Source organism: Passer domesticus, chromosome 12 (assembly GCF_036417665.1).
Source record: "Passer domesticus isolate bPasDom1 chromosome 12, bPasDom1.hap1, whole genome shotgun sequence".
In the NCBI taxonomy this organism is placed as follows: Eukaryota; Metazoa; Chordata; class Aves; order Passeriformes; family Passeridae; genus Passer; species Passer domesticus.
Window position 1 is genome coordinate 16,510,326 of NC_087485.1, and position 12,587 is coordinate 16,522,912.

Sequence of the window (12,587 nt, forward strand, 5' to 3'; positions counted from 1 at the left end):
CAATCTCTGAGTTAAATGGAAAGTAGCTGGTAGCAGAACATTCCCCAAGGGGACTCATGGATTTAGGAGCCATTTCCTAGCCTGCTGCCTTATACTCTGATTTTCTTGACTTTAAGGATAGGCTGTAACAGGCTTCTGTTTCCCAGGAAAGAACTGTCAAGCTTTAGTGCTTTAAGAATTTAGTTAACAATTTTGTGTTTAGAAGTTGAATTAGTGGCTGGAGTTTTACAGGTGTTGACTCTTTGCAACCCCATTATCTTCAAAGTATTTTTTGAATGAAATGCTCAGAATATCATAGAGCTTCTGAGCTTGCCAAAAATGGAGTTTGTACCAGCCCCAGTTGCATCTCTGAATATTAGAATATTTTGGGTTCAGTGAAATTGTGCTCGTTAGGTCTGGGTAGGAGTGGGCCCATGAAGATGAGTTTGGAGTACCATTTCCATAATTTTTTTCCTTTAATTTCAGATAAAGATTGTTTCTAAGAGTTTATTCTCTTTGGGTTTCCTTCTGTAATAAATGATAGCTGATGCTGTGTTTCCATACCAAATACTCTCTTAGAAGTGTATCAGCTGTCCAGGTAAGGAATTAGCTCTTCCTTGTTTTCCCTTTTTAACAGAGGGTTAGTGAACCAGCTTATAGAAAGCACATTCAGTGAGGAGCAGGAAAAAAATACCTCAATCAAAATAGCTGTACTGCTGAAAATGAATGATTACTCCTAGGGGAAGGAAGTAGGGTGGGAGAAGAGCTGCATCACACAATTCAATGGGAAATAAGGTTTGTGTGCAAGCTGGAGAGCAGCATAAGATTTCCTTGCACATCCACACCATGCAAGTATATTTTTGTAGCACATCATTTCTCTTTAGCTGGTGTGTTCAGTTACTGCTCATCTCCCCGAGGGATTTTTATTAGTATTGAAGGAGACTTCACCTGGAAATGGAGTAGCCTGAAATTTGACAAGTTGGAAAAATACTTACATTTTTATCTGAAAGAAAAAATGTAGTATTAAAAAAAAAAAAAGCAGAGGAGGGGGAAGTAAACATGCATTTCAACAGTCTCAAATGGTTACTGCACAGTTTATGGAAAACAACATAATTAATTAGTTAATTACAGAGGTATTTATTATTTTCATATGGGGAATCATACTGTAAATGGTCCATTAATCTATTTGTACCCATAGAATCCGAGAGCAAGTAAATAATATTCTTTCAGTTTGTGACCATTGATACTGTGAGAGAAAGCATTGCCAAGGTGCTGCCCTACCCTAGAAATGGCTTTCCAGGAAGGCAGGGATGCACCTTTGGGCCTGGAGAATCAGGGTTTGAGGAGGAGGAGATGAAGTTTAGAGTGGGATCTAAGGTATATATGAAGTTGAGGCATGAAAATAGGTTCCAGCCAACTATGCTGTGCCTCGCTGGTGCTTTCACAAAAAGGCTGTGTCTAATGTGGATTTCAGCAATTTAGTGAGCATAAAGTCACTTCCAGAAGCATCACTGATCCCTGTGTTGACCTGGCAATGAGAACATTACTGGAGTTTATATTATTTATGAAAAATAATGAATAAATTCTTTCTGTGGTAGTGTGTGCTATTCCTTCTCCACATTTTTGTTTCACCTTCTGAGTGTCTGTTTTTTGTACTTAGCCTTTTGCTTTCCATGACTCACCTGCCTCTTATCTCTGACCAAAATTCCTGTTTTGCAGAAAACTACCTTATAAACTCATGCATTTTGCCTTTAAAGCTAAATGTTGGAAACAAACGTTCTAAATGCCAATGAAGCAGAAAAATGTCTTCCAAAATGCTGTGAATTCCCACAGTGGAAGGGAGATGGAAGTGTGCAACACAGCACAAAGAGTGAAGAAACAGCATCCAGCTTCTGAACTGTGGCACTGTGATCCAACCTGGCACTGTTTCCAACTCCAAACTCTCTCTGTGAGGCCAAGGTCTCCTCCTTTGTGCAACCTTTCCTGCAGAACAGCAGCTCCCCCCAGCAGCCTCGGGAGTTGGACACGCACCACAAATTGTTCCATGGGGACTCGCTAGGCTGGGAAGTGAGAAGGAGGACAGAGTAAGCCCACTATAATTTTCCTTTAATATTCTTTTGTTTCACTCCTTCCCAGGGGCACAGGCAGCCCCAGCTTGGATTCAGGGGATGAACTCGCCCCATTGTCACATCCTGCTGCCATGTCTCCTGGCTGCAGGCAGAGCTGTGCCCTGTCTGGGGAGCTGTGTCTGCCACCGAGCCAGCAGGGCAGGGGACTTGTACCACTGGGCTGGTTACATGGGAAATTCTCATCACAGCAAAGGCAGTGGGAATTGAAAGCAAGCTGTTGGGCTGCCACTCTCTCCTGAAACTGCACTGTGACTCCAGACTGTCCACAGGGAGCAGCTGGGACAGGAGCTGAGCTGGAATAGCAATCACAGCCTGCCCTTTCTGCAGGAGCTTGTCTGTGGTCACTCGTGCCTTGTGCTGCTTCCCATTCCTCACCATTCCCTCAGGACAGATGTCTCAGCCTGTGCCCAGAGCTCCTGTCCTACAGGACAGCTCTATCTGCAGCATCCCCCCCGGGGTCCTGCCCACAGGAGATGCAGAATCCTGCAGAAAAGTGGTGTCTTCTCCCCTGCAAGGACGACGTGGCTGTGGTACCACATTAGTGCCACATTTTATAATGTTGTTCTCCTTCCTGTTGCTCTCTAAATGCATGACTTCGGTTTTCTGCCTTAGAGGCTTCACAAGCTAAAATTCATTCTGAGAGGAGAATGCTGGAAAGCAGCAAAAGTGCTGCCTGGAATGGCCTTGGCTGTGAACACATCGACACTGGATGCAAGACAAAAAGTTAGACAATAGAAGATTGAAACCTCAGATATAACAGAGCTTAAATTAAAATGGTTTTATTCTACAACTGCAAGATGCTATGTGTAAAAACAGACTTACAAGATGAAAAGATTGCAGAAGGAAATTGCTTATGCCCCAATATGTCCCTGGTTCCTTTCTCAGCTCTCTGGTTTCCACCCTTTCCTTACATACATACCAAGTTCATTTTCTCACAAGTAGTTATTTTGTTTTGGTTTTGAAATGAGAAAATAGAAGGCTGTAGTAAGAGTAATTTTCATATATTCCCCATGTCATATTTTTCTGGTTTTCTTTTCCCCCAGCAGTCTGTCTCTCTCCCAAAATCTCTGTTATTTGTGCTTATAAAGCAGCCCACACATTTTCCAGTAGTATTTCCACTCTCCAGGATAATGTTTTTTGGACCGATATATTCTAATATTTAGGAGGAAGAAAACATCCTCTAAGAATTCTTCTTATTTTCACCTTTTGATGTTCTCAACTGCTTTTTTTTCCCCTGAAATCTGATGGGTTGCAAGACAAGATTTTAAGTATTTACAACCATCTCTAATAAACCGCTTCATGGATATTTATGAGGTGCTGTTTTAGCAGGCTGTATTATAATATTAATCAAAATCAAGGCTGCCTCTTGGAAAAACTCCAAGAGTTAGATCTTTGCTGAAATCTTTCCAGGTATCTTTATTTTTCCCATTCCTTTTGTTTTTTGTTGTTGATAATTTCCAGTTAAGTTATTTATCAGATGATGTTTGAATACATATGAATACAGTTTTGACAGGAACTCAGACAATCCTGAAATTAATCTTTGTTTTAATGTTTATTCAACACTTTTTGTTTTCTGTTTATTTTTAAAGGAAAGGAGCAGTACTAGCACCCTGCTGTGTCACTAAAATTACATTGTATGAGTTTATTGCTTACAAGCAGAGATGTCCTGGCATGTTCTGAAGATCTGTGTATGAATCCTTGGTGCAATTCTCACATCCCTCACTTAAAGGTCTGATGAACCCAAGAGGCCAACAGGTACAATTTCAAGTACCTGTTTCAGGTCAAGGATTAGTTTTTTTCTGAAAGCTCAACTTGATACCCTTAACTCTTAATTTTCAGGGGCATTAAGTCTGGCTGTCAGTGTGTGTTGAATGTTTAAAGCCTCCAAGAGAGCAAATAAAGTTTAGTGGGAATTTTTTACACGGGGAACTTAACGATTTTCAGAAGTTCACAAAGGTAAGGCCAGGCCAGCTGGGCACAAGCCCCCTGCATTTCCTTGTTTATGTGTGCATGTATTTCTCAGCTGGATATATTACATCCTTCCTTTTTAGCCTGTTAACTTGAAAGCCATGCTGGTATGGTCAAACAGGATCAAGATCAGAAATTGCTTCTATTATGTGTTGCTTTGGGTTCAGTATCTGCCTGATACTTCTTAAAGAATTGTTGCAGAATTGCTGGAGGTAGGCCTAAACTAGTTCTGAGTTCTCTGCTTTAATGTTATAATTTCCCACAAAATAATTGCTGGAGTATAGAACCACACAGAAAAACTCCACAATAAACCAAAAAATCTACAGATGTGATTTGGGAAAGACCAATGACATATAAAATACTTATACAATACAGAATCACAGCAAAGCCATGTCAAAAAATAAAAGGTCAATCATGAAATATATTTCATTTCAAAATGTTTTTCAGCTGTAATGTCCTGAGATATTGCCTGCAGCACAAGTAATTTGAAACCTGCAATATTGTTTTTAGTGCCTTTCCCTTTGCCCTTGTACCACAACCACTGCAGAACATGAAGCTGCAGTTGGAGATTACTGAGGGCCACTGCTGATCAGTCCTAATTAAAACACCTCTTGTGTGCTTTATTGATACACACTCAGCTTTGGTCCATGGTTTTAGGGTGTATCATGATAAATATATTTGAGGGGAGATGACAGAGTCTGAGAGATAATAAATGTTGTTGTTCCAATGGTCTTACAGGTGCGGCAGGAGTTGTCATGGCCACTCTCCTGCACTTTGTCCATGTGGAATTCAACTCTAAGGGCCCAGTTCACCACTCCACTGCACTGTTTGATGCTGGTGCAGTTCCATTGACTTCCACAGAAATGCAGCAGCTGAAGTCTCATGAAACAAATTGGTCTTTAGGCCTCAAGTCATACAAACAGTGCTCAATCCACTGGTACATGTTGGAGAGCTGAAGCACTTGGAAATGGTATTATTTTTAGCAGGCTGATAACAGGCCATCAGTCCCCTCTGCAGCACCATCTGGAAATCCAGAGCCATAACAGAGCAAGTGGTTAAAAATCAGCCATGAGGAAAGAGGAGGTCTCCAAAAGATTGGTGGAATCCTCAGGAGAAGAAACATTTCTGTCTTTATCTAAATCCCAAAGGCTTTTTACTGTTGTTGAAATCAGGATACCCTCATTAATGTTGTGAAATGAAGTCTGACTGAAGTTGGGGAGTGAGGAAGAGGTTATGGAAGTTGCCCTGAGAGAATGTGGAAACAAGCAGAATGTGCTCGAGGGCAGGAAGGAGGAATATGCAGGGACAGATATTTTCTGTCAGCAGCCTGAATTCCCAGCAGTGAGAACTTCTGACCATTAAAGTGACATGGAGACTTCTGGCAGAGACCTTGTGTTCAGTGATGCCTCCCTTTGTGCACTGGATCATCTGCAGTAGATAAATCGTCTTTAGCCATTAGAAATGCAGGCAGAGAAATTGTGCTTTCTGTTGTGCAGAAATCTCTGGACAGTGTAATTTTATCTGGCCAAATCCACTTCTACCTCTGCAGCCTCCCTTGTGATGTGCTGAAATGGCACAGGCAGCCTTGTGCACTAACCTGAATTCCATCCTAATAGATCGAGTGAATAATTAAACTTTAATTAGCCTGTGCCTACATTCCCAACACTGCAAGTTTGCAGAGAGGGCAAACAAGGCATTGTCAGAGAAGTTATGTGCAGAAATCTGCTCTGATTGACTGAGAGTGCATCAGTCTTGACATATTCTTGCAATATTTTTCAGCAACAGAAGGAAAGAGAAGTATGCATTGCATCAATCAAATTAACAGGGCAAAAAGGCAAATGTAAGGCAAATGTCAGTTCACTCTGCAGACACTGTTCTTGCCCAAGTTAAAAGAAGGAAGTAAGGTGGGCCATTGTCCCCATTATTGGTCTGCCATACAAAATTGACAATTACTTGTGTTGTTTGAGACAGTTTTGCTGTTCTCCTGTGCTCAGTTCCAGTGTTATACAGTTGTAGCCAGTGTGCTGGAGAGAGCAAGCAGAGAAGAGGCTGTGTGCCTGAATTAAAACAGTACCCAGTGAAATCCATTGTGTTTTGATTTATAATTATGGAAATTCTTTTATCCCGTGTGTCAAAGTGATTTGAAAACACAGAAGCAACTCCACAGCATAGGTATTGCTCGCTGTAATGTGACATCAGCTCCTGGAAATGTACCTCAGGCACACTTCAGCTGACAGCCTGGAGGTCAGTGCCAAAGAGGCACATTGCTGGATTTGCATTTTCCAGGGAGATGAGGCAATGCTGAGGGCTCTGAGCCCTGCTGTGTTTCAGAAGCTCTGTGTACACTGGCTAAGGCACCCTGAGCCCAAGCTACATATTCAAGCTGCTTCCCCTGCTCCCGGTACAAAGGGCAGACAGTGCCTGATTCCTGTCCTGAGGAACTCATGTTTTTGGGGTAGGATGAGTACTTTTCTCTTTCCGTCCCCTGGGGTCCTGCCTGCAGGCTGCAGCCCGGACATCACCAAAAATGGGGAGGTTTTTAAGAAGAGGTCTGCCTTCACAGACTTCCTCTCAATAATAACAGCATGAAAATCTAAAAAGCAGACTCCCAGCAAAGTACAGTTCAGGCCACGGGGGGCTGGTTCCTAACGGGCTCCTCACTCCTCTGGCCCAGAAGGGTTTAATGGGAGAGGCTTTGGAGTGGATCTCCCGCTGAAGGCGAGCCTGCTCAGGCACTTCTCCAGCTAATTTCCCTTTCACTGCAGAGCACATTTCCCCTCTATTCAGGAGGTGCCTGTCTTGGTCAATTCTGCTGAAAAGCCACTTGGAAATTCGTCCTTTTTTGCTTAAACACCCTGCCACAATATCAGCCTCTTGCACAGTTCATATATCAGCCTGCTGATGCTACAGGGGTGTTGCTTCATCCTTGATGAGCTGTTAAAAACAGGTGCTCACCCTGAGGGTTTGACTTAAATCCAACAGAATTAAGAAATGTTAAAGGAGGATCTGCATCTTTCAAGCAGACCCATTGTGTCTTGGTGCTGTAGATAAGCTCCAGTCAGTGTAAGAAGAGGGAAGTTTCACTCGAGTAAGAGCAGTGCAATTTGAAATGTTGGCAGCTGATAAGTGCAGGTGAGGATAAAGGCATGTCTGCATCAGTCACTTGCATTTCACTCGGAATATATTTTTCTTTGTTAGAAAATCCTGCAGATATATGCACCCATCTGCTCCTCAATCCACATTATCTTACTGCTAGTGTGCTTAATTATATCCTTTCCATAAAATCCCCAATTTTAATATGCCTTGGAAGTATATTCTACACCTTCTTTCTAAAATAAAATATCCTAAGTATCTCTTCAGTCCTCCAACTTGAGAGACCTGAAAATGCAAATGAAAATATTTTGACTTCTCACTGAAGATACCTCTAGACTCCAAGATTATGCAGAGTCTTGTCCTTATATCATTGTACCTGTGTCTTCTGCTTCTGAAAATATTGACCTAAAGGACCTTTGCACACCTCAAAACAAACACAGGCCGAGTGAGAGCTGTGCATGAGGATGTGCAATCTGGAAGAATTTATCTATTCATTCTGAGAAATTCTCACACTTTCCCATATATATTTTGTTAATTTTTTTTTCTGTCATGAAGGGAGAAAACAAAGCAGAAAGCTTTATTTTGCACTGAGGTCTGTCCCTTCCCACTTGCATTATTCTGGGATTAGGTGACACTATGTATCTTTAATTTCACTTATTTACATTGAGTTGTATTTAACTCTTTGATAACGAGGCCCTATTCAAATATATTTGGTTTATCTCTTTTGACTCTGAAAGTACAAATAATACCAAAATTTCAGTTGAACTTTCATAAAGCTGATGCTGTCCTATAGTAAAGTCAAATAATCACATTGATTTTCACTTGGCATCTAGACTAACTCTTAAGGAATATATGTGGTAATTGATTTGTATGCTAGAGTTGCTGCAGGGTTTATTTTCAAAATGAGATTTTAGGCTAGGGTATTTTTTTGTTAATTAAATATATTTTAAAGGATTTATGTTCTCTTCTTGTTCAAATAGACTGAATTTTCAATGACTTCTACCAAAATGTTAGATGATCCTCTGCAATAAATAACCCTTTTTGTGAGATAATGCAGGAGACTGAAAAATCCTTATTTCTGTATTACTTCTCCCAGACAATACCAAATATTACAGTTATCACTTGAGATCCTATTTTAAAGACACCACAGTTTAATGAACACATGTTTTAATGAGTAGGGCTCCATTTTTTTTAGTTTAGGCCTTAAATTTTCCCCTTGTTAAGCAGTTCTGCTTTTACTAGAACCTTTTGAGTAAAAGTGACACAGATTTCATTGGGAAGTAGCCTTAATATCACCACCCCTTGTATCACTGTTTGTCCTGTGGGCTCCAGAGTCCCCAAAGGCTGCAGCTGGAGGAGAGTGTGCCTTTACCCAGCTCCATCCCGACTTTTGGCACTTGTCCTGGGGAGAGGGGAGGGACAGAGCTCTCCTGGGGCCAGCAGGAGCTGCAGACATGGAGCCAAACCCTACTCATTCACACAGAGCTGGGCTGGGCATTGCTGGCATGAATGCTAAAAGAAAACCTAAACACGTGGGATGGGATTTTCAGATAAATTTAAGAGCCTATTTAGTGACCTGTCAGGTGATTTGGATTTATTTTTAAGTGATCATAAAAGCTCACAGTGCAGAAATCAGTTTTTTTAGAGACATGTTTAAGAAGCCAAATTTATGAGTTCTGATGCTGTTGCAAAGCAGCTGAGAAACTTAAATGCATCTTCCAGCTTTTATTGCTGTGGTCCTCAGCTCCAGTGGATATCAGTTGGATGTAAAGATGCTTATTAAAACTGCAGTCTCATCCTTCCTGTATAGCCCTCCTATATTTATCAAATATTTCTGTGATGGTTTCAGGATATGACAGCCCAGGAAAGGGATGACATCTAACAACTGATTGATAAATTGAACTAATTTTTGAAATATTTGAGTTCCTGCCCCTGATTTGCCAGACTTCCTAATGGCTGCACAGGTAATTTGGCCTTTTTGATCTCCTGCCACTCACCTTTGATGGAAGCCAAGGGCATTCTTCTGTCTTGGGGAGAGGAAGGAGGCTATATCTGAAACACATCAAAGGATTAAACCAGGCAAAATATTAATATTAACATTATTATTATTATTATTATTATTATTATTATTATTATTATTATTATTATTATTAATAATAATAATAATAATAATAATAATAATAATAGTAATGATACAGAAAAGCAGTGGCCAGATTTTCATCTGGGCTTGCAGTGGGCCAACAGCCATTGACATATTCAGATGTCTCTTCAGGGAGTGCATTTAAAGCTTGTCATCTTCAGCTGATACACCAAGTAGGGATGTGTTCTAAGGACACTTGACATTTATTGAGACAATTATTTAGTCAACCAAACCCCTACCTTCTTGTGCAAGGTAATCGACCTTTATCTCACTCAGGGGGCTGCAAAGGCACACACATCACTTTGCCTCTGTCTTCAGAGAGCATTAGTGACAAATCCAGGTTTACAGGGCACAGGAGGCTTCCTGGCCCCCAGTGCTGTGTTTGGGATATTGATGGCATCAATCACAGTGAAGGCACAGTGCAGTTGCCAACCCCACTAGGTATTGCTGTTTTTTAAAGATATCCAACACCAAATCACAAGCACTTGAGCTTCTTTGTAGGAAGCAAGAATGGCCTGCATTCTGCCACTGCTGAAGAGAAATGCAATGCATTTATCACAGGAAAAAGGTACAGACTTGAGATTTAGTCATCTTACCATGTATAAAGATTTGATGTATGTTATTAGAAGCTACCTACCTGGGCTGTATTTCATTTAAGCTTTTAGAGCCATCTAAATCAACTTCTTTACCTTTAGGAAGATAAAGATTGTAAAACAAGTTATCTGAGCATCAGGAGGACTACTGCATTGATTTACACCTACTACATACAGTAGATGTGTAATTCACTTATAAATCACCAAGCTGGTGCACATTTTCAGAATTATCTGGATATTTGGTTAGTGCAAGTTTAAATGAAGTAATATGAGCATGTTCTTGCTTTTTGAAAGGCAAGGAAGAACCACAGGCAAACAGAAGTGTTAAAAATGATTCAAGATACCAGAAATACAAAGCTATTATTCTTAGGTTGTCAATTTCTAGAATAATGCCTGCTGAAGCATTGTTCATAATAATTTTACCTGTGGAGATCAGGATGTCTTACCAAGATCAGGGTGCACTTGTTGTGCCTTTATAAGGTGGTATTGAAGAGTCAGGTGGTTCTCCAGCTGACTGGAACTGGATATCTGGAATGACTTTCTTCACAACTCAGTTGCATTTGTGTGCATGAGAATTATTTATTCAGAAATACTAGCCTGGAAATAAGCAGGAGCTGTGGAAAAAGGTAAAATGACTATGCCATTTTTTGGTCAATTAAATTGAAAAGTTGTCTGAATTGTGGGATTTATTCAGCTGCTGTACAGAATCCCTTGCCATGCTGACTCAAGCCCAGATATCTGCCTTGGCTGTAGCAGCCAGCTGGAGCAGAGCTGTACAACCTCTGGAGGCAGCAGGATGGCAGGAGGAGATGTGGCTGGAATCACAGCCTGGTTGTCTTTCGTTTCCCCAACTTCAAGACAGCCATTTACAGTGGCTCTTTTTTCCATGCCTTGATGACCAAAAACTTCTTTAAAAAGCCCTCAACCCAACACAACCCCAAAAATACACAAACCTCACCCCAAAACAAAAGAAAAAAAATCCCCACTAAAATCCCAGAGAGAGAGAATAAGAGCATGGTTTTAAAGTGGTTGTTTCCTTATGACTTTGATTTTTGTTTCTAAAAGAAATTATGGCTGGGGGCGGGGGGGAAGGAGAAAATGTAATAATTCTTTTACGCCTAGCAATAAGACAAAGCTGTAGCAGTATTTAGTCATACCTCAGTTTCTTCTCCTCCTTAACGAACTTGGCTGATTAAGTACTCCTGCCATTGTCTGTGGAGCTGTTTGTCACTTTTCTCATAATTCTCTATTCATAAGGAAATGATGTGGGGGGATATTTCTGAATGGATGTGCTCTCCTACAACACCTCTGAAACAAGCCCTTGCCATTGTCTTCTTAACACAGCCATTGTGCTAGACAGCTGGAAAATAACTGAATTCTGCCTTGCCAAGAGCTCTCTTTTTAAACAAAAATTGATATTAAAGTAGTGTAAAGCTGTGCTTTAAGAGTTAACATCTGAGTATAGTAGGGTCTTCATATTTCCATGGCAACAGCTTAATATGATCAGTAAGTAGAGTGGACTATTTTGCTATGAGGTGTCATTAATAGAAAAATCACACTGGGAAACACACATGTATCACAGATTAAAATCTCTTCTCCCTGGTTTTGAAAATAGACAATTTCTTTGTTGCTCTGTATTGACACATTGTTTTGAAATTGCTGTTGCATTAGAAATGCAAACAGTAATTTACTTGGCTTTTAATTACAGTTTTTGTGATTGCAGTGATGTAAATTTAAAGGAGCAACTTTACAACAGAGGTAATCTGACAGCTGCCATTAAACCTCTTATTTACAATATGTATCAGCACATTTTTTACAGCAGGTTTTTGTTGGTGGAGTGCTGCACAGTTCTCTGTGGTGGCAGGGGTGGGCTCAGCTGCCGGTGGAGCCATTTCTATTAAGAATATATTGATAGCTGGTGCACCAGCAGCGGCCAGCCTTTCCTGCCAAATCCATTCTGTTTGAAGGGTCAGAGGTGGCAGTGGCTGTGATGGGACAGATTTGCTGCTCCTGTCTGCTCTGTGTGCCGCTCATAGGGTGTCACGGGGACATGAGGCCTGTCATTCTGTTCTGGAGCTTCTTGTTAGCGATTGCTGCCCTGCTCTCCTGCACGCTGTGAGAGCAAGAGAGCTCTCAGAGTGTCAGACTGTGATTGCTCCTCTTCAACCCGTCACTCTTTAGGACAGGGTCTGGATGCAGAAAGCAGCTGGAAGTTCTGGCTGGTTCTCTACTGTCAGCTTCCACACCAGTGAGGGAACCCTTCCTCACTTGAGGGTGTGCACCAGCCCAAGATGTCAAGTGTTATTTTAACATCCTGAAACGAGCCAACACTGACAGACTGCACCATCTTTACAGGCTCTGCAGAGGGATCTGGACAGGCTGGATCCATGGGCTGAGGGACAACAGGGCCAAGTGCCAGGTCCTGCCCTGGGGTCACCCCAACTCCATGGAGCTGGGCTGGGGCAGAGGGGCTGGAAAGCTGCTGGTGGCAGAGGCCCTGGGGGTGCTGTGACAGGGGCTGGACACAAAGCCAGGTGTGCCAGAGGCCGGTGGCACCTGGGCTGTGCCAGCCCTGGGGTGGCAGCAGGCCCAGGGCAGGGCCCGGCCCCTGGGATGGCCCTGCTGAGGCACCTCGAGGGCTGTGGCCAGGGCTGGGCCTGTCATGGCCAGAGAGCCCTGGAGGGG

At 41.9% G+C, this 12,587-nt stretch overlaps 1 long non-coding RNA gene across 4 annotated transcripts; it reads right to left on the bottom strand.

The window, feature by feature from the left end:
- Nucleotides 1–2,199: 2,199 nt before the first annotated feature.
- Nucleotides 2,200–12,382, bottom strand: LOC135279483 (uncharacterized). Of its 4 annotated transcripts, XR_010346714.1 has the most exons (5): nucleotides 11,060–12,382; nucleotides 10,349–10,516; nucleotides 9,947–9,998; nucleotides 9,167–9,221; nucleotides 2,200–7,454 (listed from the first exon to the last, which is right to left on the bottom strand). It is a non-coding gene; the product is annotated as an uncharacterized LOC135279483 (long non-coding RNA). The 4 variants fall into 4 exon arrangements; XR_010346713.1 differs by lacking the exon at nucleotides 9,947–9,998; XR_010346716.1 differs by lacking the exon at nucleotides 9,947–9,998 and having other exon boundaries at nucleotides 10,326–10,516.
- Nucleotides 12,383–12,587: the final 205 nt, after the last annotated feature.